We start from the raw sequence: 23,718 nt of genomic DNA on the forward strand, positions 1-23,718 counted from the left end.
GATATGGAGGAATGCAAACAAATGAGCTAGATGATTCACATGGATCAATCTCAGAAATTAAGTCCAGAAGAGACAGTTGGTTGGAGTGGTTTGCCTGAGAACTAGAAACAGCAGGGTAATAACAGAGAGGAAACAGAGCTAAGCTTTTGTGGAGAAGCAGAGGGCATTATGTGCACGATGTGATGTGATCCAGGCTTTTTTCCTGAATGCCTGTTCATCAGATGCCTGAAGTGTCACCATTAGAGTGCAGAGATTCTGCCTTTTTAAATCTCCCTGTCTCTGGCATATCAGAATTCCTAGCATAGAGTAAATTCTCAATAACGTATTTTTAAATGAGTGAATACGAGCAAGAACCAATTCTCTCTTTCCTTCTAGGAAGAAGCACAGAGTAGATACAGCATGCTCTTTGGAGTTATTCTCATTGCATTCACTTCCTGATCATTTCTCAATCTCTCTGGGTTTTCACAGAGTGGAACTGCTTACTGGCCCCATTCTATTGACATCATTTCTGGAATTTGAATCTTCCCCTTGCATCCAAATGGGATACATCTGCTTGTCAGGACTCTTCTAGACGTCAGCTGATGTACCTCTTCATCTGGCTCTTTGTATCCTTTATAATAAACTGATAATTGTAAATACAGAAGTTTCCTGACTTTTACAAGTTGTTCTAGTGAATTAGCAAAGCCTGAGAGGATTGTGGGAAGCCCCAGATTTATAACCAGCCAGAAGTGCTTGGAGACACCCAGGACTTGTGGCTGGTGTCTGAAGTGGGGGCAGTCTTGTGAGACTGAGCCCTTAACCTGTTGGGTCCATGTTAACTCTGGGCAGTTAGTATCTGAATTGAATTGAATTGTTGGACACAAATTTGGCATCAGAGACTTGATGTTGGAGTGCATATGGGTTAGGTCATATCTATCTTAATGATTGATCAGCGTATATTTATTTAGTGAAGAATATATGTAGGGGACTCTGCCAAGTACTATGGGGAATAATAATAATAACAACATCAACAAAGATAGTGACAAATTTTGATTAAAGAATTACACAGAGAGCTTTCACATACTTTCACCCCTTTCATCCTAAGGACTACATTGGAATATTACAGCTTATGAAACATACTGGGCCAGCAAATTGTAGCCTTTCATGCACAAATTTCATCATGAATCTTTGCTTTCTTAGCAGAGGACACCCTTATAGGATGCCCCTACCCCCACCCTGGGGACTACAGTTTCAGGATGCCTGAGGTCCCATGTAATTAGGTATTGCTGTCACACAAAACCTAGTCTTGTCATCACATCACAAATTGTCCCTTCCGGACCCTCCATGCAGTTTGTACAGACAGTGGTTTTAGATTTTTCTGATCTCATGGTACCTAGAATTTGAGAGACCCTTTGAATACCCAGAAGGAATCACAGGGCCACAATCTGTGGGTCAGGGACTCAGGAACCCTTTCAAAGGCCTCATAAAGGCTCAAGAGAATCCTTCCAGCAGAAATTAAATCATAGCATTTTATTTTTATCAGATACTTGCTATCATTTTCCCCCTCCCTTTGCTGCCATGAAAATCGAGAAACTGGGAATCCAATTACAAAGGCGAGATAAAAAGGAAAGATAGTAAAACATTTTAATTGGATAGAAGAGACGCTGAAGCGTGCTCTGCCCTGTGCTGCAAGCGCTCCATGTGTCACAGCGGCAGAGTGGGGGTCACCGAAGACAGAAAGAGTCAGGTGACACGGGAGGAACAGGAACGGCCATGGAGTGTTCCGATCAGTAAGGGCACCACCATCGCATCCCCCTAGCCTCCTGGTGTTACTGATTCCCTTTGGACCAACATACTGACAGGTAGAATGTAACCCAAATAAAAAAGACCCACTTCCTCTGTGGGGCTCATTTCAAATGTGGATTCTCAGAGCAGGGAGAGAGACATTAATAAAGAAACTTTGATAAAGGAAGGTAGCTTTAGGAGGCTTTCCTTGAGCTGGGTCAGGGCTTTGCTTATGAGAAAAAGCAAAAAGAATCAAAGACAAAAGTTTTCAGCAGCACTGAAGGAAAATACCCAATAGGGCTCTTTCACACTGGAGTGGTAATGTTGCCCCACCACTGGGCTTACTACCCGTGCCACTCAGACCTAGGTTCTGTGTCCAATTTTCTGGCCTCCAGCTACTGCCAGACTTGGTAACCCATCAAGGCTTCAGAGATCAGGGGCAATGCTGAAGGGCTTGTGAGTCAGGTTTCAAAGAAAGACCAATTAAAGGATGATTTAGTGGCCTTTGGCTACATCAGAAGGTTGGTAGATGGAGGTGCTCCTGCTCTAGAACTAGTTCAATGTCTAGAAAACAGGTTAGAAGTTCTATACTTCTCTGAAGGACAAAGCTTGATCATCAGAGAATCACCACTCACTGGAATGTATTGTCATGGGAAGGTATCTGAAATTAGGGTAAATTCTTGATCACTTTTCCGTATGCTGTTCTCCCCAAGCCCAGTCCGGTTTGCCTCCCAAGTTATGTCATGAATAATTGCCTCTCTCCACCTTAGTCATCAGCACTCTGGTGAAAACGCGCACCATTTTCTACAGGACGTTAGCAGTAACCTTCTCTTGGGCTCTTCACATTCATTCTGCTCTCATAAGTGTCCTCCACATTTCAGCCAAAGTGATCTCAAAATGGAAATCTGATCATGCCCCTTTGTTCTCAAATTAAAACTCTGTAAGGCGGAGCATGGATTGGTCTTCATTCACTTCTCTGACCTTGATTTTAAACCACACTCTTCTTTACCCTCCACCCTGACCACATGACCTGCCATCTCTCTCCCTGATGTGTCTGTAACCCAGAACTCTCTTCTTCTGGTTCCCTCCTTCTTATCTTTCAGATCTCAGCTTAATCTCCGTTTATCCAGCAAAGTCTCACCTGGTCACCCTAACCTCATAGCACCAGCAACTGTTCATCCTTGCACTCCTTTTTTCCCTTCTTTTTTTAATACTTTGGGTAACAGTCACTTCTTGTTATTTGCAATGTAAGGTTTCCATGAGCAATGAATTAGTGTATACTGAACTGTTGCTTCTAGGGAAAAATAGAGGGTTAGGTTTCTGAGCTCTCTTCAAAACATTTCAGACAATGAATCAATACATAATCTTGTTTTATGTGTGCTTCTGTTTAAAGAAAGCTTATTTAGTATATATTGTTGATTAATTAATATAGAACTCATGGCCAGCAGCACTGTAACTCCGGCTTAAATGAAACTTATAAAGCACATGTATTTTCTCAGTAAGGCACATCACAACCTTCCTGCACTTTGGAACACTAGACAGCACTTCAGCACTAGGCTTAAGGCCATTTAAAACAGCAAATTCACCAACAAATAGCACAAAAGTGCAAAAAACAAGACGCCAAATAGACGGCAGAAGACACTTGTTTATGATATGAGAGCTAAAACAAGAAGGCAATGCATCATCTTATTCAAACTCAGGTGGGAAAGTACATGTCTAGAGACTTGAATTTTTTGCTGCTCTGTGCAAGTCTGTGAATGACTTCAAAAGCATCATGAGTGTTGATTTTGGTTTTACAAATACATTTTAGCAAGTAGGCAAATTTGCAAGTATGGAATTGACAAATAATGAGGATCAACTGTGTTTTATCCTTCACTGGATTGTAAACTATACAAAGACTGTCAGATGCTTTTTGCTTTCCATCTGACTCACATTCCCTAACGGTGTCTGGGAAGTGGTTGGTGTGCAATGAATAGATGTTCAGAAAATGAATAAATGTGAGAGTTGACCGAGGCTGGATGCTGAAAAATATAGCAGACTTGGTCAGTTGCCTATCTATTTAAAGTATTAACCACCCGTGGGGCCTCTGTCTGGGAGAAACTCTGGACTAGATGACAGGGAGGGTGCCTCAGAACAGTTATTCTCATGATCTCCAGCATCCACATCAAAGGTTGTTGTGGGACTGTCTTACCTGAGATTTAATCCTTTATTGACTACATGTGTCCACAGCATGGACCACTCCCTGGGATCCTAGGTTGTGAGGGTTGGCCTCACTCAGATCCATGCTATGATTTTTCTCAAAGTGGAGTGCATAAAGGGCCAGAGCAGAGACTAGAACCCACGGCTTCTGACCCCCACACAAGTGCACTTTTCCCCACACCACAGAACCCCCCTTCAAACAGCACAGTGTTTGTGGTTACAGCTTGTATTTCATCACTCTACCAATTATTGCCGAGGAAGGACACTTCCAATTCAGAATCTGTCCCTCCAAAAGGCCAAGAAAGTTTATTCTAATTTTTACCACCTAGTTGCTTTAGGACCCCAAACTCACAAACATACCTTGAGTTACCTCCCTGGGTGGTACTGCCATCAGCCATTCTACGGTGGATCTTGGGGACTTGAACCTAGGTGAAAATATTCTACCTTCATAACCAGGATAAGCAATTCTCTGACTTTCAGGGAATTTCTCACCTCATTTTATCTTCACAGACTCTGGGATGAAAGTAGAGTAGATACTTGTACCTTCATTTATGGATGAACAGGTCCTGTTATCTCCCACACACTTCTGAGAGCAACTAGGTGGATTGAAATAGCATGTGGAAAAGCCCTTCATCAGCACAGAGTAGTTTCTCAAAAAATATGTGCTAATCTGAGTATTAGGGCCAGAGATGTAATTGCCTAAATTCACATTAGCAAAATAGTGAAGGAGGTGGTTTCCTTACTACTGTGTAATTGCTTTGGACAAACCAAAATTTGGGGATATAGAAGATGTTCCAGAAATGTTGCTCTGAGAAAGTAGGCCACAACGTTGGCTACAGATAAATAGGTCTGAGATAATTAATCAAAGTACAGTCAGAGGGAGTTTCTTTCCCAGAGAGCCCCTCTCACCTACAAAGTCACCCAAAGGAAACTTTGCTGTGCCTAAGTGAGCCAAAACAGAGGTGTCTGACAGACGAGTCTTCATACGATGCAGCTTTTCATCATGTCTCCTCCAGGCTTTAATGCAATGACCATAGCTCAGTTGCCCATATGTCTTGGTTTGCCTGGGACAGTACCAGTTTATATCTGTTGTCCTAGAGTTATTATTAATAGTGTCCCTTTTTACTCTCCAAAAGGCCCCCCTTTGGACGATAAATTATATGGCCACCCTATCCACAGACTACCACATCAAACCTGCTCAGCCTTCAATGCAATGCATCACCAATCTGCTGAAAACCTGCCTGCACAACCTGGTCTCCCTTTTTTCTCAACATCTGTTGGTCAGCTGATGATCCTTCCCTGTCCACAATTCATGCCATGTCCCTTTCCATCCATTTATATTATCTGTAATTTACTCAAAATTCATTAGCATAGACAACATATTGGGCAAGTGGGTGTTCATTTTAATCTGTACCCTAGAGGGGATTAACATTTGTATTTCCTTAATCAGTAATACATACTCCAGAGGTGGTTAGTTAGCATTTGAAAGACTCCAATCAGAAACCATAACTCCAGAGCCATCTACTGCAGGTCTTTAGCTTTCTTTATTTCTGGTTATGACCAGTGGCTTTGTTAATTAGAATATTGGATGTTAGAAACCACTTTTTTCACTGACAACTAGAAATATGGGATTTTTTTGCACTGTTTTACAGACAGTCCTGCCCTTGCACAAATAAGGTACAATAATCTAGCAAGAGCAATTTTCTCTTCACTTTGGAATGGTGTCCCCAGGGTCTGGAATCCAAATGGGTCCTGTGTCTTTGCTTATTAGACTGGAAGGTTACTGGAATCCTGCCACCAGAACACTGCTGCATCTGTTTCAGTACGTGTTTTCATACAAGGACAGAGGGACGGGACCCATGATGCTTACAGCACAGGTTGTGTGGTTGTTTTCATACCTGCCTGCTAATAAACTTGTGTGTGCCTGACAGAATTGAGCACTCCATGGAAGCCTGACTACCTGGTAAATTATATCCTAGAAGCAAGGTAGTAGGGAAACAGAACACTCTCCCACTTCTAACTTTGGAAGCTACCAGTACTTACCAAAGATAACTTAATAATGGGCATGGGTCTGTTTGCAAAAAGTTTCATGCCCGATCACATGTTGTTTTTCCCTATTAGATTGCCCCTTCTTCCCATCCCTTGTTCCAATTTGTTCCCATCCTTCAAAGCCCAGTTCAAGTGCCCCTCATAGGCAAAGGGTCTCCTGACTATTCCAGTCCTTTTGAAATCCTGTCTGAACTCTTATACCACTTAGAGTTGGACCCACACAACCTAATAAATGGTTTATTATTATTATTTATTTCTCTATTTTTGTATGCATACTTTTAAAAAACAGAACATTTATAAATGTCCTGGACATGGAGATGTATCCTCCTTCCCTTGGAGCTCCTTTAATGTCTGACCCAAAGGTAAGCTCATATTATAGGCTCAGTAAATACTTGCTGACCAGTCAACTTACTTAAAGAGCTAAACCAACAAGCCTTGAGCTTCCTGTATTTGGATTGTGAGGCAACATGGAGGCCAGCTGATGAAGGACTCTGAATTCCAGGCTATGGGTTTAGATTTGGTGGTGGGGAAAACTGGAAGCCATCATAGGTGGTTATTGTTACATTTCCATGTGAAATATGGGGCCAACAGAACAGTCCCAGAACATCTGTCCAGGCTGGAGGCCAACACACATCCTCCAGATGTTACTCAGGGATTTATGAATTCATTCTTCCTGCTCAGTTGGCAAGGAGGTAACAGAGGGATGGAGTCAAGATCCAGGGGGAAAACTGATGAAATAAAAGAGACGTTATAAGGCACACCTTCCGAGAGCAGTCGATTTATAGGTTCTAAACATTGCACTATGAATATCAGCATCTTTTAGAATCTCAGAGTGAGAAAGGGCCCTGAGAGATCATCTTGCCCCACCCCCTGCCCAATGCAGAATTATTAGCTACGGCAGGCAGGCTGCTGTTAATACGGGTCCCCTGGTGCTTCCTCTGGAAAGCTCTGTTTTTCAGAGGTCTCTCCCTCACCTTTATACCCAGTTAGGCTACTGCCCAGAGGAAATTTTCACAGTGCAAATACCTTTTTGTTTTCTTTTGGGCTCGCTTCTTTTAAATCTGTTTTCCTTGCAACACAAAAGCAGGCTGCCCAGGTGGTGTATGTTGTATCTATTTTTCTACCCTCACTTTTCTAATTAATTGTTCCATTTTCAAAGCTGAAACTGGCAGGCACTTATTCCTTTAGAGTCTCTCTATCCTTGCCAAAAACAGCCATGTTAAAAAAAACAATTTTATGACTAGGTTTTCCAAAGTTACAGCCTCTCTCATTCCAACCAGCTTGGCAAGAAGGAAGCCAAAACACAGATTAAGCCATTTTCTCCTCGTTATCGCCCCATTAAGCTTGCAAAGATGCTGTTGAAGCCCAGAGCTTCGTCTACCTGTTCTGGCCAGGGAGCTGGGAGAATTTAGCACCTTCTCCTGAAAGGAGCCGTTTATTCAACGAGTCAGGGGGAGGCTCCTCCTCTCCTGGCTGGAAGAGGCAGCCCCCAGTACAACCTTGGCTGCTCAGAATCCTTGGAGGATTCTGGTGAGGCAAGTTTTCTAGGTAGCTCAGGATGACTTCTTTAGACTTGATAATTCAAAATAATTCTAGTTACTTTTGGAAGAAATTTCTACAAAATATATTCTGCATTTCCACATCTTCTTCAGTAGAGAATCCTAATGATCACTTGATCCTTTCTTGATTGCTGAAGGTCATCTTTCCTGATACCAATCCTCCTGGCTTAAATGAATGATAGCAGTTGGGCAACGCTGAAGGTTACACTCAGAATGCAAGAGATTTTGGATTCTTATATCTGAATATAATAGTTTTTTATGCTTCCTTCCTTTACCATAATCAGTGAATCTACCTTCAATGTGATGTCCTCAAAAGGACATCTAACTTACACACAAAAAATCATGGATGGATCTCAAAATAATTATGCTGAGTGAAGAAGTTGTACAAAAACCAACCAACCAACCAAAAAACTATGGATCCACGTTGTATAATTCCATTTATGTAATACTCTATAGAATGCAAAGTAATCTATAGTGATGAAAGCAAATCGGTGGATGCATGGAGTCGGGGCGGGGTGGGGGAAGGAGTGATTACAAAGGGGCATAAGGTAACTTTTGGGGGTGACGGGTATATTTGCCATCTTGATTGTGGTGATGGTTTCAAGGGTGTACGTACTTGTCAAAACTTATCAAATTGTATACTTCAAATAAGGGTCATTTATTTTATATCAATTATACCTTGATAAAACTATTTAAGTATGTAAACAAATAAATGAATAAATAAAAGCTATATACTCATTCCCTCAAAGTCTCGTGGGAGCACTTGAATGTGAAGGCAGGAGGCGAGCCCTGTGTGGGAAGAGAGAGGCAGAGGGAGGAGGAGGGCAGAACGCAGGGCTCTCTGAGCAGACCCCTCAGCGAGCCGCGGGGAGAAGCACCTGGTCTGTGGTGTGTGGATCTCACCATTTACCAGAGCCTAACTCTGCCACAGGCATGCAGTCATCTCTTCGTGGTATTAACTCTTTTACTCCTCACAAAGACTCCATGAAGTGGAAGTGTACATTTTTTTAACCTATTTTATAGATAAAAGAAAAGAGAGATCAAGGCAAAGTGGGTTCCTAATGTGAGAGGTCACCTAAAACGGACATCCTAAAGATGGTTTCCAAAGGGCCAAGACAGACACACAGAGGTAAGTACATTTATGTCATATTAGGACCAAAATGCTTAAAAACTTTACTTTTAATTCTTCAGTAGGTGTAATAGGAACTTGGTAGCTGCCCCTACAGTGAAAGAAGTTTCAAGAAGTTTAAAAAAAGAGTAATATACAGGGAAGTCCTCAAGGACATAGAAGATGTAACTACTACATGCCACCCCCCAAATATTCGCTATGTGCACTAGTTCCACTGGCTGTTGTTTAAAATGTCTTTAATAAAGGATTAACAAAAAGTTCTCATCCAATAGACAAAGCAAAATGCAATTGCTTTTTGGGTTCCTAATATGCAAACTTACATTTACAGTAAAGGGCAATGACTGTGATTCAATTTTTATATTAGCTCTTCTATTGTATCACTGATTAAATACAAATCCTGAAGCAAACAATTCAGCATTGACCAGGCCTGAAGGGACAGAAGCAAGGGAAGAGGATGTAAAAAAAAACAGAAATATTCCTTTAACCTTAAATTATTAGTTTTTGTAAGAAGAAACTGAGACTAATTGCAGAACTTGTTATGTATCTTTGTAGTGTATCATATACCACTAGGTGCAATAAACTATATATAGTTCTCAGTTTAAAACTGGGCTCAGTCAATCTCAACAGTCACTTTTATCAAGTTAAAGAACCATTTCAAAATATTGTTATGAATAGCTGTCAGTGCTGGGTGGCTTAGTGTGTAGCTCAGTGCCTGGTACCCAATAAACTCTTATTAAATTAATGAATGAAGTCAAGATCCTGTTGCCCAGAATAAGCACAATCGGTCAAGCATTACTCTTTTTTATTTTTTAACAGGGTACATTAAGGACTGATGGGGTACAGGTTGCATAGCTCATTTAGAAGCAGAGCAGGAGTTTATCCCCCTTTGAACTTCCCACGGTCCCTAGCTTGGTGTGGAGCTCCTTGTGCGCCTTCAATAAAGATCCATGGCTTAAGTGATTGCAATTTACTGACTCCATGATTCTTTTTAAGACCAGCGCTGAGACAGATCCTCCCTTATTTCCTATGTGTATTTTAGAATATGAATTACACTGTCAATACAAAATAAATGGCATTAAACTATGCATTGGATTTTAAGAAAGTGCCTTAAAAATGCCTTTCAGATAGTCAGTCGGCCCTGCATTGTGCCTCATTCCCAACTACCTCTTTCCTACTGCAGAGACTCCTATACATTCACTCTTAGAGAAGTTCAGTTGCTGAGTCTATAGCAGGATGCAGTCACTACTACAAATAAGGATTTTTTTCCTCTCTATCTAAATATTTTCATCTCTTAGTTCCAGACCACTTTGCTTGATCCTCTGAGAAGGCAAATAATTTCTTCCATCAATGAATATGATTCCCCAGAAGATATTGATACATTTGGGAGTATAATTTGGCCAGGGAAGAAGATATCCTGAAACCACAAACTGCCCTAAACACTCTATTATTAACAAAGAGAGTAAAGCTGAATTGAGTTGGAGAAAACCGTTGCTGAATGATAAATTGCCAGACCCTGTGTAGCTCAGGAGGTTGCAGCCCATTCACCCCAGCTGCATTATTATGAATTCTCGAGGAAAGAACTCTAAAATGGAAAGTCTACAGTCAGGATTTGAATGGCTGCATTTGCTCCCTAAGGTGGCCTGAATCTTGAGAAACAAGGCTGGGAAAGTCATTCCACACATCTCCCTACACCTGACCCTTCATGTTATTCTCCTCATGCAAAAGCGCATCAGCCAAATTGCTGCCAGTACTTTGATTCCAGTTTAAGCTGTGGATCTAGTGTAGAAACCACAATTCCAGAGACTTATCTGCAGACCAGCAAAGCAGTTGTCAGGCTGGGTAAAGGCTTTGACTCAACCTAGCAATTTTCTTATACCTCTTTGGGCTTTTGTCCTCCTTGAGTTATAGTTATGTATTTGTCTTGTTTCTTCCCTCCTGATATCTTGGAAGCCCCTTGGGAGAATATTCTCCAGCATTCATCCAGGTTTTGATTGTCAGTGGACACATTACATATTTGAAACATGGAATTGACTTCCAGGGAGAAACCTAACAGTATGAAAACAAAGTAACTCCACCATATCTGTTGATGGAATGTCATAGCTGCCCTTCACTTCAGAGAAGTTTTAGAAAAAGAGGAGAGAGTAGACATGGATTTCCAAGGGACAAGGATTTAGCCTCTACAAGTAGCCAAGTTCCTCAGATCCACCCAGCTGCCCTCCATGGGCAGAGACAATGCCCATCACTGTTAACCCCACCCACCATCTGTACAGAGGAAGCTCTGAATGTGGGCTATCACCAATGACTAGAAGAGATTACTTCATATTTACAGATAAAGATATGGTATATGCTTTAAAATATTCCAGAGAAACAAGACTTTGTTTGTTTTTGTGATTTTGGTGGTGGTGAGGAAATACATGAAAAGAGAATGCCAGAATGTGGACAGTTGTTCAAGGTGGGTGATGGTATGGGAATATATTATTCTATTTTTGTGTATATTTGAAAGATTAAATATTTTTTTAGAATTTTAGGTGAAAAGTAAGAAAAGAGAAATTTACTTCACCACCACCCTTAGAAACTGGCTGAGGGAGGGAAGAGCAGCTTTCTTCTGCTTGTTAGAATTTTTATGTCATCTTAAAATGATTTTGGGTGTGTTTAAGAGGATATTACAGGAGGCTTTTTTTAGGTCTTACGTCACTAGGGCCCCAAATCTGAGAACAAAGGGAGTCAGTACCCATGTATTCTAAAATGGGTTGCCTGTATGTCTGTGCAGTAGTTGCTAGGAAGGTGGCTATTGTGGGTTGGATTGTATCCTCCAAAAAGATATGTTGAAGCCCTAACCCCAGGTACCTGTGGATGTAACCTTATTTAGAAATAAGTTCTTTGAAGATGAAACTTAGTTAAGGAGAGGCCATACTAGATTAGGGGGGGACCCTAAATCCACTGACTGGCGTCCTTACAAGAAGAGGAGATGAAGCACAGAGACAGGCACAGAGGGAAGACCATGTGAAGACAGAAATTGGAGCGATGCATCCACAAGCCAAGGAATGTCACGGATTGCTGGCAACAACCAGAAGCCAGGAGAGAGGCCTGGGACAGATTCTCCCTCAGAGTGTCCAGAAGGAACCAACTCCACTGACCCCATGACTTCAGACTTCTATTCTTCAGAACTGTGAGAGACTAGATTTCTGTTGTTTCAAGCCACCCAGTGGTAATTTGTTATGGTGGCTCTAGGAAACTAACATAGTGGCCAAACACTAATTCTGCTGCCCAGAGACCATGACTCCTTCCTCTACCATATAAGGTGGGGCTTTATGAGAGAGAAGGCTGGGGAGAATGGATTTCTGTAAAGAGAGTTTCAGGGATCTGTGACTCCTCCCCCTCAACTCCCCACATTCAACTAGGTCAGAGAGCTTCCAGAAGCTGCCAAGGAGCTTGATTTGTATCCCCTGGATTTTGGACAACCCAGAGCCTGGTACCTGATTCCCTTCTGAAGATGTCCAAAAACTGCAGCAGCCTATGATGGCTGAGGAAGGAGTGGAGACTGTGCTGGCTTCCAGGTATTTCCTGTGGGTTAGAGGAAAGGCCAGTGGATTCTGCAGAAGATGGCTCAGCATAAGCCCTTTTGAAAGGACCTTGCTCAAGAACTTTGTCTGCCAGGATGAGAAAGACATACAGAAAGATTTGACATGAGCTTTACCACCAGCAGGGAAAGCCCAAGTTGTTCAGATAGAGGAGGCATCATGGTGCTTATAAACAAGTCAGGGTTGGACCTCAGAGGAGATCAACAAAGAACTCAGAAGAGTGCCCCAAGAGACAGAGAGCCAGTGTTCGTTCACCTGACACAAAAAGGGTCCAATGTGGTAGAAGGAAAGAACTTCTATTACAAGTTGTGCTCTTTTCCTCAAATACTCTTTCCTCATTGTAGACAGTCTAGGGGGTCAGGGAGTGCAGAAACAGACTCTATCAAGAAGAAGGTGGGATGAGGAAAATATACAGAGCAGATTTCTCCCACTTCTCCCCGAGGTCTGGTGGAGTGGAGCTTTTCACCACTTTTGACCTAATATTCTAATTCCTGAACATGAGACTGTTTGTTGATATCTAGTGACTTGGAAAAGTGACTTGGAAAACTGAGGGCTCTGAGCTATCACCAAAGATGGAGAAAGCCAGTGGCAGGAAGAAATTAATTTGGTTCCTTCCTACATCCTCTTCAGTCCAAGCTTGTCCAGTAAACCAATTACACTTGCTAGTTTTACCTTCTCTAAAATAGTATAAGCTGCCTAATGGTGAGAGTGATGTCATGTATGTCTCTAGTTATTTCACCCAAATGTCTAATAGAATCTTGGACACAGAAATATGCAGCAATAATTTTAGCTAGTTATATATTTCTTACTTTCCTTGGATTTTATGATATATCACAATATCTATTATTCATATAATTTTTGAAAATGTGTGAAACACTTCTGTGTTTGTGGATGTGTGTTATAGGTAATTTTATTTTCTCAACAATCACATAAATTCAGGAAGGCAGAGATTATCCCAAACTTCTAGCTCAAGAAGTAAAGACTCAGTTTCTCTAGCTAGTGAGTGGCCATGAAAGACTCGAGCCATAGTCTTCTTATTTCAAAACCAATGCTCTTTTTCTCCAACACAAGACTTCCTAATGGTTTGGGGAGGAAAGGTCTTAGGAGTCCAAGAGTGAATGATAAACAATTATACTGAGTGCGAAGGAAAAGACTTACCTGACTGCATTACATCCATGACCTCACATCTGTGTACAGAGCTGGAAAAGGGTGCATGTGTGCTCATTCATGAAGCCCATTCATGAAGCCCATATCCATGTTCCCATGTCCTACTTGGGGTGGATGGGCAACCTGCCTTACCCAGTAAATCATCCATCACTCAAAGACAGGGGCCGTGGCTAACATTCCTAGTCCATCCCTCCTCAGACCTGGCAACCATGCACTATCGTAACTCATGTACAGAAATGTTTTTCCAGTTTCCCATTAGAAGGCCATGTGCTCTGAAATGCAGCTTCAAGCCTAATGATGAATTTTCCCCAAGCCACCCACACTCCTTTGCCTGTGACCAATTGCACAACTTCAAATCCAGCTGGCCCAGCTTAGGGATGTGGTTGGAAGCCAAAAAAAGAGTTTGTCTTGATGCAACACAACCATGAAGAGTCGCAATCATAGCTCTGGGTTCCCTAGTCCCTTGCTTGATCCCAGTGAGTGAGCTGGCTATGATATCAGCTCTGTTTACTTTCCAGGTTTCAGCTCATAGCCAAAGGCTCATCAGCCAACCTGGATATGACCCAACTTTAGTCACTAGAATCCAAAGTTATTTAATTCTTTGAGCCTCAGTTTCCTCATTTGTAGAATGAGATAATCATGTCTTCTTTGCTGAGCTGTTATGAAGATTAAGGAAGATTATACATGTAAAGCACTTGTCACTGTGCCTAGCACATAGTATGATCTCAATAAACGGTGACAATGATAATAATAATGGTATTAAAGTATAAGTATTACTTATTATATTTCAAACCACGATGGCTTGGAATCTGAACTGACTATCTCTCTAGTTGAAATTATCAAAGTTTTCTTCAGGTCCATGCAAATTTAATGAGCTAAAGTGTCAAATGCTCCATTCTATTGACTTTTTTTCCCAAATTGACACCTACTACTAGTCAAGCACTGTGCTGGGCACTGAGGGAGTTACAAAGAGGAAGAAGACACACTTCCAGACTTGCAGAAACTTAGACTCTCACAGCAGAGACAAGGCAGACACATTTTAAACCGTTAGATGACAATACAGTCTGGTGACAGACTAGCAAAGTGAAAAAAGCCTTTCTTTCCAATCCCAGTAAAACATGTCCCTCCTTAGAAGTTATCCCAGCTGTCAGTCATCAGCTTGGGCGCCCAGGGCCCAAACATGTATCTAAATGGGAGCTACTTTGGGACACAGGCTGTTGTCATCTGCAAATTGATGTTCATCTGAAGGTCTGTTAGGTAGGAGGAAGGGGGTCATTGTAGAGGCTTGGGTGCCACCAGCGTACACACACACACATCATCCCCAGGGGTCCCCAAGGTTAGTCTTTTTGAAATCAGCTTGCTCACCATCTTGCAAGAAATATATAATCGTATGGCCGATTTCTCCAACATAACCTGCATGATACAGAAGAAATGCTACCTTGCCAAAGGAACTAAAATATTGGCAATCAACATGTCTCCTCAGACCTTGTCAAAGAGCCATAACTGTAACAAAATAAACAAATAGATGATCAAAACATTCCTTTGCCCTTTCCCCTCATTTGTCTCTCTATTTTTTTTCACGTTGAATGCTCCATTAGAGTGTAGAAAATTTCAGTTTTCTCCAGCTCTGGAAAAATCGTTAGGCCCTTCTGCTGGTCGGCTTTGGAAACATTTGGAACAAATTATCTCTACTTTTGGAATCTGAATAAAGGAATGTGAGCCTCACTGGAGAAATGTGAAATCTAGGGTGGGATTCACAAAATGTTTTAAGGTTTGCTTTTGCACACATACTTTTTTTCGAATTTGTTTGGGTTTGGAACATAGTATAAGAAAAATAAGAGGACTTGCAATGGACTTTCAATGTGCTTTCCGTAATTCCTTTGCTTTTCACAAACGCATGCGCCCCTCCCCCAGTGCTGTATCATCACCCCTCAGTAGCTTCCCGTTTTTAATGTCAAGCCTGTGCTTCTTACATAACATGAAATCCACCAGTTAGGGAAAAGCGAGAGGAGGGAGATTTAATCTTGACCCAATCTCATATAAACCTTTTGTTATGCTGCCAACTTCACGTTGTCCAAACACTCCTCCCAGAAGTTGACACAGCCCCCTGAGGGAGTAACAGAGACTTCATGAATCTCAGTACCGAGTTGTCTTATCTGAGCCCCAGTGCAGCTCTATCCCAGCAACTTCAGTCCCACTCGAGCCCTAAAAAGGTTCTGACAGGGCTGATTTCAGTCTTATGCTGCTTTCCAAGACTTTGCCCATCTTTTCTATCCCTGGTCCTTTGTTTAGTGTTCATATTTAGTGATAACAGGAAAGAGGGCTTAAGAGGCGGAAAGAAGACACAGACATCTTCCTTGGGCCACAGACTGCTTCTAAGACATTCCTCCTGGGGTTTCTAGGCCATACTCGCTTCTTGCTGTGCAGGCACAAGCACCTTCAGGAAGAGAAGGTGCTCATTTTCACAAAAGGTGCCAAAATCAGGAGGGTAGGGAACAGAGAGTTCTAGAACTTCTGCTTCAGAAGGGGGAAAATCCTTACGGAGGACATTTTTCTCCCACTTTGTTTTTCCAGTTACTAGGAGAGCTATGGTGACAGCACCTGCTTAATTTTCTGGACAGTATGTTTTCAAAATTCTCTTCAGTTATCTCTGTACAAAGATATTTGTCATATCACATCCATTTTTAGTTCAGAAAAGTGTGGAAACAGTATTTCTATAGTTTCTGAAGGCTCATTCAGAGTTTCCCTAAGAACTCACCAAATTTCATCCTTTTCTTCCCTCATCCCTACCCCCACAGCCCAGTTAGGTAAATATGCACCAGATCCAACAAAGGACATGATAAAAATGCCAGGTTTAGTTCACCCACTGAAGAATGGATACACCCAATGTGGTATATAGATTCAATGGAATATTATTCATCCTTTAAAAGGAATAAAATTCATACATGTGCTTTAACATGGATGAACCTTGAAAACATTATGCTAAGTGAAATAAGCCCAATACAAAAGGACAAATATTGTATAATTTCACTTATATGAGGTACCTAGAATAGGAAAATTCATAGTGACAGAAAGTAAGGTTTACCCGGGGCTGAGGGAGGGGAGAAAGAGGAAATAGGAGGTTACTGTTTTATGTGCTCAGAGTTTCTGTTTGGGCTGATGAAAAGTTCTGGACACGGATAGTGGTGATGGCTGGTGACACTGTGAATATACTTAATGCCCCTGAATTTTTCCCCTAAAGATGGTTAAAATGGTAAATTTTATGGTATGTATATTTTATCACAATAAAAAAAATGTGTAGGGGCTATTGGTTTGGGGACACTTATTACTGGAAAGAGAGCCCCAGATGCACATTTTTTGGGTATAAAGAAATACATTAATTACATACAGCTGCTATCATGTAGATGGAATCACCATAATAGAAAATTGTGCTGTGTAGAAACTTACTGCAATCCAGGACATTTTGGACAGAGCATCTTTTATTAAGAGTAGGACTGGATAACCCTCCACACATTGTTCCTTCAAGAATTTCCTAATGAGGCTTCCTACACTCTAGACAGGAACTGAGGGTAGGAAATTTGTAGACCCTGCCTTAGATCTGCTTATTCAACATGCAACATGAAAGAGACCTGCTCGGAAGGAAGATCTGCCTTCATTTCTTAGCACTTGGGTTCAGAAAGCACAAGAACTAGAGCTCCACCCTTTTATATAGTAACCCTGCTCACTAATAAATGGGGCCAACTGAGGACCAGTCATCACTGTTCATGAGGATCACAGCCAACTCTTCAGACTGAGAAGTAAAACCTGTGAGGATCATGCATTCAGGTGGAAAACGCTTCTAATAGAAAATTGTGGTTCTGGGAATTTTACCCACATCAGGCACATTTTGGATAGCACATTTCTTATAATTTTTCTTTCTGGCCAGCAAGAAGCAAAGCATGGTTTAAAATAAATAACACCATCTTGGCAGTCCCCTCTTAATTTGGAAAGATGTAGGAAAGTGTGAAAAAAGGCCACCCAACTAAGCATCGGGAGGCAGGGTTTGGAATGCAGACTCTTCCATTGCATATGCCTCTGGGTTAATCACATCACTGCTTTAACCCTCAGCTTCTCCACAGGACAAATGAAAGGCTGGCCTAGAGCAGTGGTGGAAAGCAAGGTGGGCTTCGAAGTGTGTTCTAAGAAGTACTGATGTCTGGGATCTCATTCCCACTTAACCGATTCAGAATTTGTATGTGTGGATTGGGGGGATGTGTAGCAATAAGTTGGGGAGTTGGGAGGGTAGCACACACATATAAGTTTTGAAAACAATTCCCCTGACAATTCAACATGCATCCCTCCCTGGTTAGCATAAACTGATCAAAGTTATAGCTAAGGTCACTTTCAGTTCTAATATCCCTAAGATTTTATATATATATATATATATATAAAAGACTGAAACCCCACAAAGACCATTAAATGCGGCTGTTACAAGGATCAAATGAGAAAATAATGCATATGGATGTCCTAGAATACAGTGCTATACAAATGTAAGCAATTATTAGGGCTCCCATAATTCTGTGCATTATCCAAGTGGTTCATCAAATATTAACCAAATCCTCTTAGATTAGAAATTCTGCAATGGCAAGTCTAGAGAACAGGATCTACACTTGGCACTTTTCTTTGAGTTTCTCCTCATGAGAGCATTTACCAGTGTAATAATATCCTTATTTGTTTTCTGATAATGTGAATGCATATAAGTCAAAAGAGGACAAACTAGACGTGTACCCATTTCCCAGCAAAAGTGAGCCATGAAAAGCCTGGATTTATCTAAAATTTGCCCATTTTTCCCAGCTCAGAAGCTGTGTGTATCCTGAAAATTTCTGGTCTTACCAAAGAGGTGTATCATTTTATTGTTACCATCCTGTCCCCAGAAGGTGATATTCATCCCCATGCCTTGGCTTTTAGAATGACCTCTGAGGTGGAGTTGGTTAGCATGCTACAAAGGATGCAAGTCTCTGCCTAGAAACCTTCATTTCCATTGAGTTAATGAGAGGGCTGTCACCTAAATTTTCATTGTTTTAAGAGCAAGTGGAGGCTGACAGTTTCCTTTCAAGCTTGAATGATGAAGAGAAAACATCCCACAGCCTCATCTGGCTGCCTTGCTGCGAGGTAATGAGCCCTGTGCAGCACCCATCTCTGCTAGACTGGGATGACCTTCTGTCTGGTAATGCATCAGGGAAGAGTGAAAAATGCACTGCAGGCCCCGCCAACAATTCCCCCACGACATGCTGAATGTGCCAAATGGTTTAGTAAATAGATCTCAAGTTACGTGTTGAAACATATTCCAACATATTGCAACAGAGCATATCTCAATCTAAAGGTCATGCTTTACTTTGCAGAGACCCTGATGAAGGGGTCTGGTGGCTGGCTGGAAGGTGAATGTCATGGAGATGAGGGTCAGGGGAGAGAATATTTGTAACGTTTAAAAACAAATTTCACAACCTTCCCTGGCTAATTGCATTCTATTCTCAGTTCAGACAGGGAATTTTATTTGCTGCCAGTCTTTGTTCCAAGATTTGCTGGAGTTTCTTGGGATAGGGTAACAGCTTGGGGTGGGGAGGTGGGAGGCTGGGCTGCGTCCTGCAAAAGCTGGGAGAGTGTAACTGAAGGGGTGAGGCCAACATGGAGTTCAAAAGGCTCCAACTTTCCCGACTTCTTCCTTTCTCTTTTTCTTTTTCTTTTTTTTCTTTTTGATGTTGGCTGTTTATTTCAACTTTCATGACTTCTTGTTTTCTTTGCCTTTAGAGGCCTTGGGAGAGGAATAAAGGAGGACTTAGTGATGTGAATCTGCCTTAAAATAATTGCTGGAGATTGCTTGGGTGCAGAGAAGAGTAAAAAGATTGAAAAAACTGGGATCAAATCTGGTCTGGCAAGTACTGGGAATCAGTGGCTGACTCCATGGTATGGTTTGAAAAGTGCCTGGAGAAGGGACCTCCTGAATCCACCATTATTGGCTTCACTACTAAGGATCCTAAAAAAAAGTGTTTTACTTTGATTTGATGGATACTTTTTGAACGTCTATTATGTTTCTAATGATGTATGGTATCAAAAGGTCAATACCTATCTCCAAAGAGTTTACTCCCATTTGAGAGATGGGCACATAGTCCACTACTCCCACTAAGCATATTGCTTTCTTGTGCTTTCAGATTATAATATCACTCACATTTTCTCTTTTGCCCTCCTCCTCACTGCCATAAAACTCGAAATCTCTGGATCTGCATTTTAATCAAGAGTGTTAAGTGTAGTTCAACGGACATCTTTGAGAACGACAATGAAAAGGGAAAGAAAAACCTGTTACTTCCCAAAATTTATTAGTTCAAAAGCCCGAGAAATCATGGTGTTTTTGGTGGTGGGAGGAGGGAGTCAGGCTATATACTGGTGTTTGGAACCTGTCCTGGCAAACAAGTCCATTGAGATAACTTTAATTTATTTGGGTGGCTGTGTAGCAACACCACTCTGAAGAAGGAAGTACCTGGATGCTGTGGAGAATGACAATTTCCTAGAGCTCAAACCAATACAAAGCAGAATTTGGAAGAGTCATAATGGAAGTAAAAGCAATCAAAAGGAGAGAGAAAACCATGGTTAGATTCAGGACTTTGTACTTATTGAATCTCCATTTCTTTCTAGCTGTGAGCTGAATGTTTGTGTCTCCCCCAAATTAATATGTTGAAACCTAATTCCTAATGTGCTGGTATTAGTAGGTGGAGTTTTTGGAAGGTGACTAGATCGTGAGGGTGGAGCCCTCAGGAATGGGATTAGTGTCCTTTTAAAAGAGACCTCAAAGAGCTCCTTCTGCCATGTGAGGACACAGGGAAAAAATGACCATTATGAAACATAAAGCAGACTCTCACTGGACACTGATTCTGCTGGTGCCTTGGTTGTGAACTTCCCAGCCTCCAGTACTGTGAAAAATAAATTTCTATTGTTTACTAGCCACCGGGTCGGTGGTATTTTGTTATAACAGCCTGAGTGGATTAAGACACCCCTCTTCTTCCCATTGCCCTTCCCAAACTTATTACATCTTTATGGGCAAATACTTTAAAGGGGGGATATGGTATCTGGATGAGAACAAGACTCTAAAAGATGGTATTTAACACAAGAAGTGGCTTCTGGGGAGAGGCTTGACACAAGAGTAGGGAGAAATCATTGGGAAGCTGAGTGGACAAAATTTGTTATTTTGCAGTTCTGTTAATATTTTGCACTTCACTGAGGTTCTTGTTCCAACAGTATCAAAGTGTTTGCATTAGTTATAATGCATTAAGGAACATACGTAGAATTTATGCAGCAAAATCCCCAAATCCCTTGGTTCCCATCATCATTTGTTTACCCTGTAAACAGTCTTGTGGTGTCCATAAATTCTGAATTACACACCTCAAGGCCACTATGCATTAAGATGCAGCCAGGTGGTATTTTTACTTGTTTGTTTTGTATTTATGTTAAACAGAACCAAAAGAAAATCATCTCAACTTGACATTCATCTCTGTTATCTAATTTTATGTTTCAAAACAATTATTAGAAAAAAAGTCTGTGTGATCTTCAGTTTATCAATTCAAGCACCGGGGATAACTAATTATGTAGGATGACTTTTGAGGTACTTTCAAATCTAGGAGGCTCAGGTTCTCTGATACAGTACAATAGATAAAGCACTGGGCTGGAAGTCAGGAAACCAGGGTTCCAGGCCAACACTGCAAACACATAGCTGTGTGAGCTTGAAAAGTAGACTTGAGGAAGACTCTTTTGCTCATCCATAAAGTGGGAGAGGAATGGAACAGATATCTCATTACAGATCAACCCAATATTCCTGGAGAGGCTGAAAAAGAAAGAGGGGAATTTCCTAACTGCATGTGGGAGAAGAGGAGGAGGTAGATCAGAAAATGACATTTTCTGACCTGAAGTGTTATGAATCTACCTGAAAGGTCAAACAAATGCGTAACATTTATCAGATCGATTGTGCTCACTTTGATGGGACATTCCATGTCAGCACATACTACAGAAGTCTCATTCCAACCTTCCGTGTGGAGTTGATGTCTTTAGCCAATTGTCAATGTGCCCACCTTTTGAAATATTCCTTTAAGCCCTCAATTAATGCTCACTAATATTTCTTATTTTGAAATAAGAGTTGATGTTCTAAGTTGATATTTTTCCCAAATGGCCACAATCTCCAAGCTCTAGGTTCTAAGCAAGTTAACCTAAACAACATGCATTAGCACTAAATTGTATGATTTATCCTATCGACAAATGTAAGGTATGTCAATCTCAACCAGGAGGACAATTTTGCAGCTGGATAAAATTAATGAGATAAAAGTATTCCCCATTTATTCCTACTTTGAGCTCCTCCAAAATAAGCCCTAGAGAATGGACTGTTTTATTTTCTGAAATCAAAATCATCTAAATGTTCAAATATGTGTCTGCCATCAAAACCATCACCAATAGATCAGAATGATGCTCCTTATCTCACCTTGTTTCTCACCACCATGTCCCTGTCTCATCCTAAACCACGAAACAAAACAAAACAAAACATTGGACTGGCCAAGTTTTCAATGACTCAACTGATAGGGCGTTATAGAATCAGCCAGAGAGAATATGCCAAAACCTCTTCATCTTCCTCCTGCCTGGTGCCCTTTGGGAATCTCTACAAATGTCCCTCTGATCTTTGCAGCAGCTCTAAAAATAGCAGATGACTGCTCAGTACAGGTGCTGTTTGTGAAAATGTTCTCCTTGCATTTAGCCTGCCTGCCTCAGTGATTAGTACTCTGTAGATACTCAGCATCCCCTGGACTCTGCTGTGTCAGCTCTTCTTTATAATAGTGCAGGAGCTGGAGGATAATTCCGGGACTGCTGTTTCTAGGGACTCTCTCTTTCCCTCAGAACACAGAGAGGGCTTTCTTCCTCTCTCATCCCACATTTAGGGCTTCATGCTCCAGAACAGCCTAGAGGGAACCTCAAAATGAGTCTGTTGACTACAGTGCCCCCCAGAAAGTACCAGATTTTTCAAATACATCTTTCTATATAGAACTGGCACACATGGGTGGGGAATGAAAAATCAGGAGGCTAAAAGTGTAGTTCTGTTCCTGGCTATTGTTCTTTGCGGACCTTGCAGTAATTATGTTCGTAAAATCATAAGATGATATCTCCTGACAGAAGCTCAGAGGTCATCTAGTCTGGGGTTGTTGAGCCTTAGCGTGCTTCAAAATGTTACCTGGTAAGCTTGTTTCAAGTGCTGATTTTCATGTTCACCCCCATAATATTCTGATTCAGTAGGTCTTGGGAGGAGCCAAGGGATCTACCTTTACAGACATGGACCCAGATGATGTGAATGCAGTTGATCCTCAGTCTAAATAGTGAGAAACGCTTCTCCAAATAATTCTCTTATGCAAAGATAAGGAAAGTGAGACCCAGGGTGTGGAAGGCGTTCTCGAACTCGGGCTGCGTCTAGAGCCCTGGTTCACTATCTTCTTGTCCACAGTTCTCTCCATATGAAATTACATGGTCTCCATTCAGTTCAAGCCCATGAACACTGGTGATGCAATATTCATGCAGGTGCTGTTGAAGTCCAAGTCCAAAAGGCACTTTCGGACAAGAAGGCCGCTTTCTGTCCTGACAGTGAGTGGCAGGTGTAGCCATATGTCCCGACCACTGAATTTTCGTGGTTCCTTGGGCCAGCCATGGCACTTCTCTAAGCCTTATATTTCAGAAGTAGTGTAACAAACCAGATGCCCTTTCTTACCTTACGATGGCAATTGATGTGACATAGCTGCAAGTACTTAAGCTGTGTCTTTAACTGTGACTTAACTGAAAGTCCAGAACATTTCAGCTTTGATCTCTCCCATGATTCTTGCCAGGCTCAAAAGATCCAGTGCCGGGGTCAATGCACCACAAGTCAAGGTCAGCCTGATGCACTGCAGGAGATCAGTAGCCCTAGTCTGTGACTGACAGGGAAGTAGGAAGATACGCTTGCCAAAAAATACAGACCATCATGACTGTGGGTAATTTCTCCACCAGAGAGTCATGTCTTTGGAGAATAAGCCCGTTTGGGTTTTCTTTCTTATCACCCCATGTGAATTAGTTTGTGTTCTGTGAATCGTGTAATCAGGATACATGGGAATTCTTGGCCCCGCCTTGGGGAAAGGATACTGTTCGAGGGTCAAAGGGTACAAATTTTTGAATTCAAACCTCTTGGAAACTGAAAGCTACACCAAATATTAGAGATCATCTAGACCAAATATTG

General features: G+C 41.5%; 1 protein-coding gene across 4 annotated transcripts in view; it reads right to left on the reverse strand.

The window, feature by feature from the left end:
* The window catches only part of SLC14A2 (solute carrier family 14 member 2), a 450,567-nt gene that overhangs the window by 317,640 nt on the left and 109,209 nt on the right, over positions 1-23,718 (reverse strand). The window lies entirely within an intron of this gene.

Source organism: Monodon monoceros, unplaced genomic scaffold (assembly GCF_005190385.1).
Source record: "Monodon monoceros isolate NGI ecotype Baffin Bay Population unplaced genomic scaffold, NGI_Narwhal_1 Super_Scaffold_1, whole genome shotgun sequence".
Taxonomy (NCBI): domain Eukaryota; kingdom Metazoa; phylum Chordata; class Mammalia; order Artiodactyla; family Monodontidae; genus Monodon; species Monodon monoceros.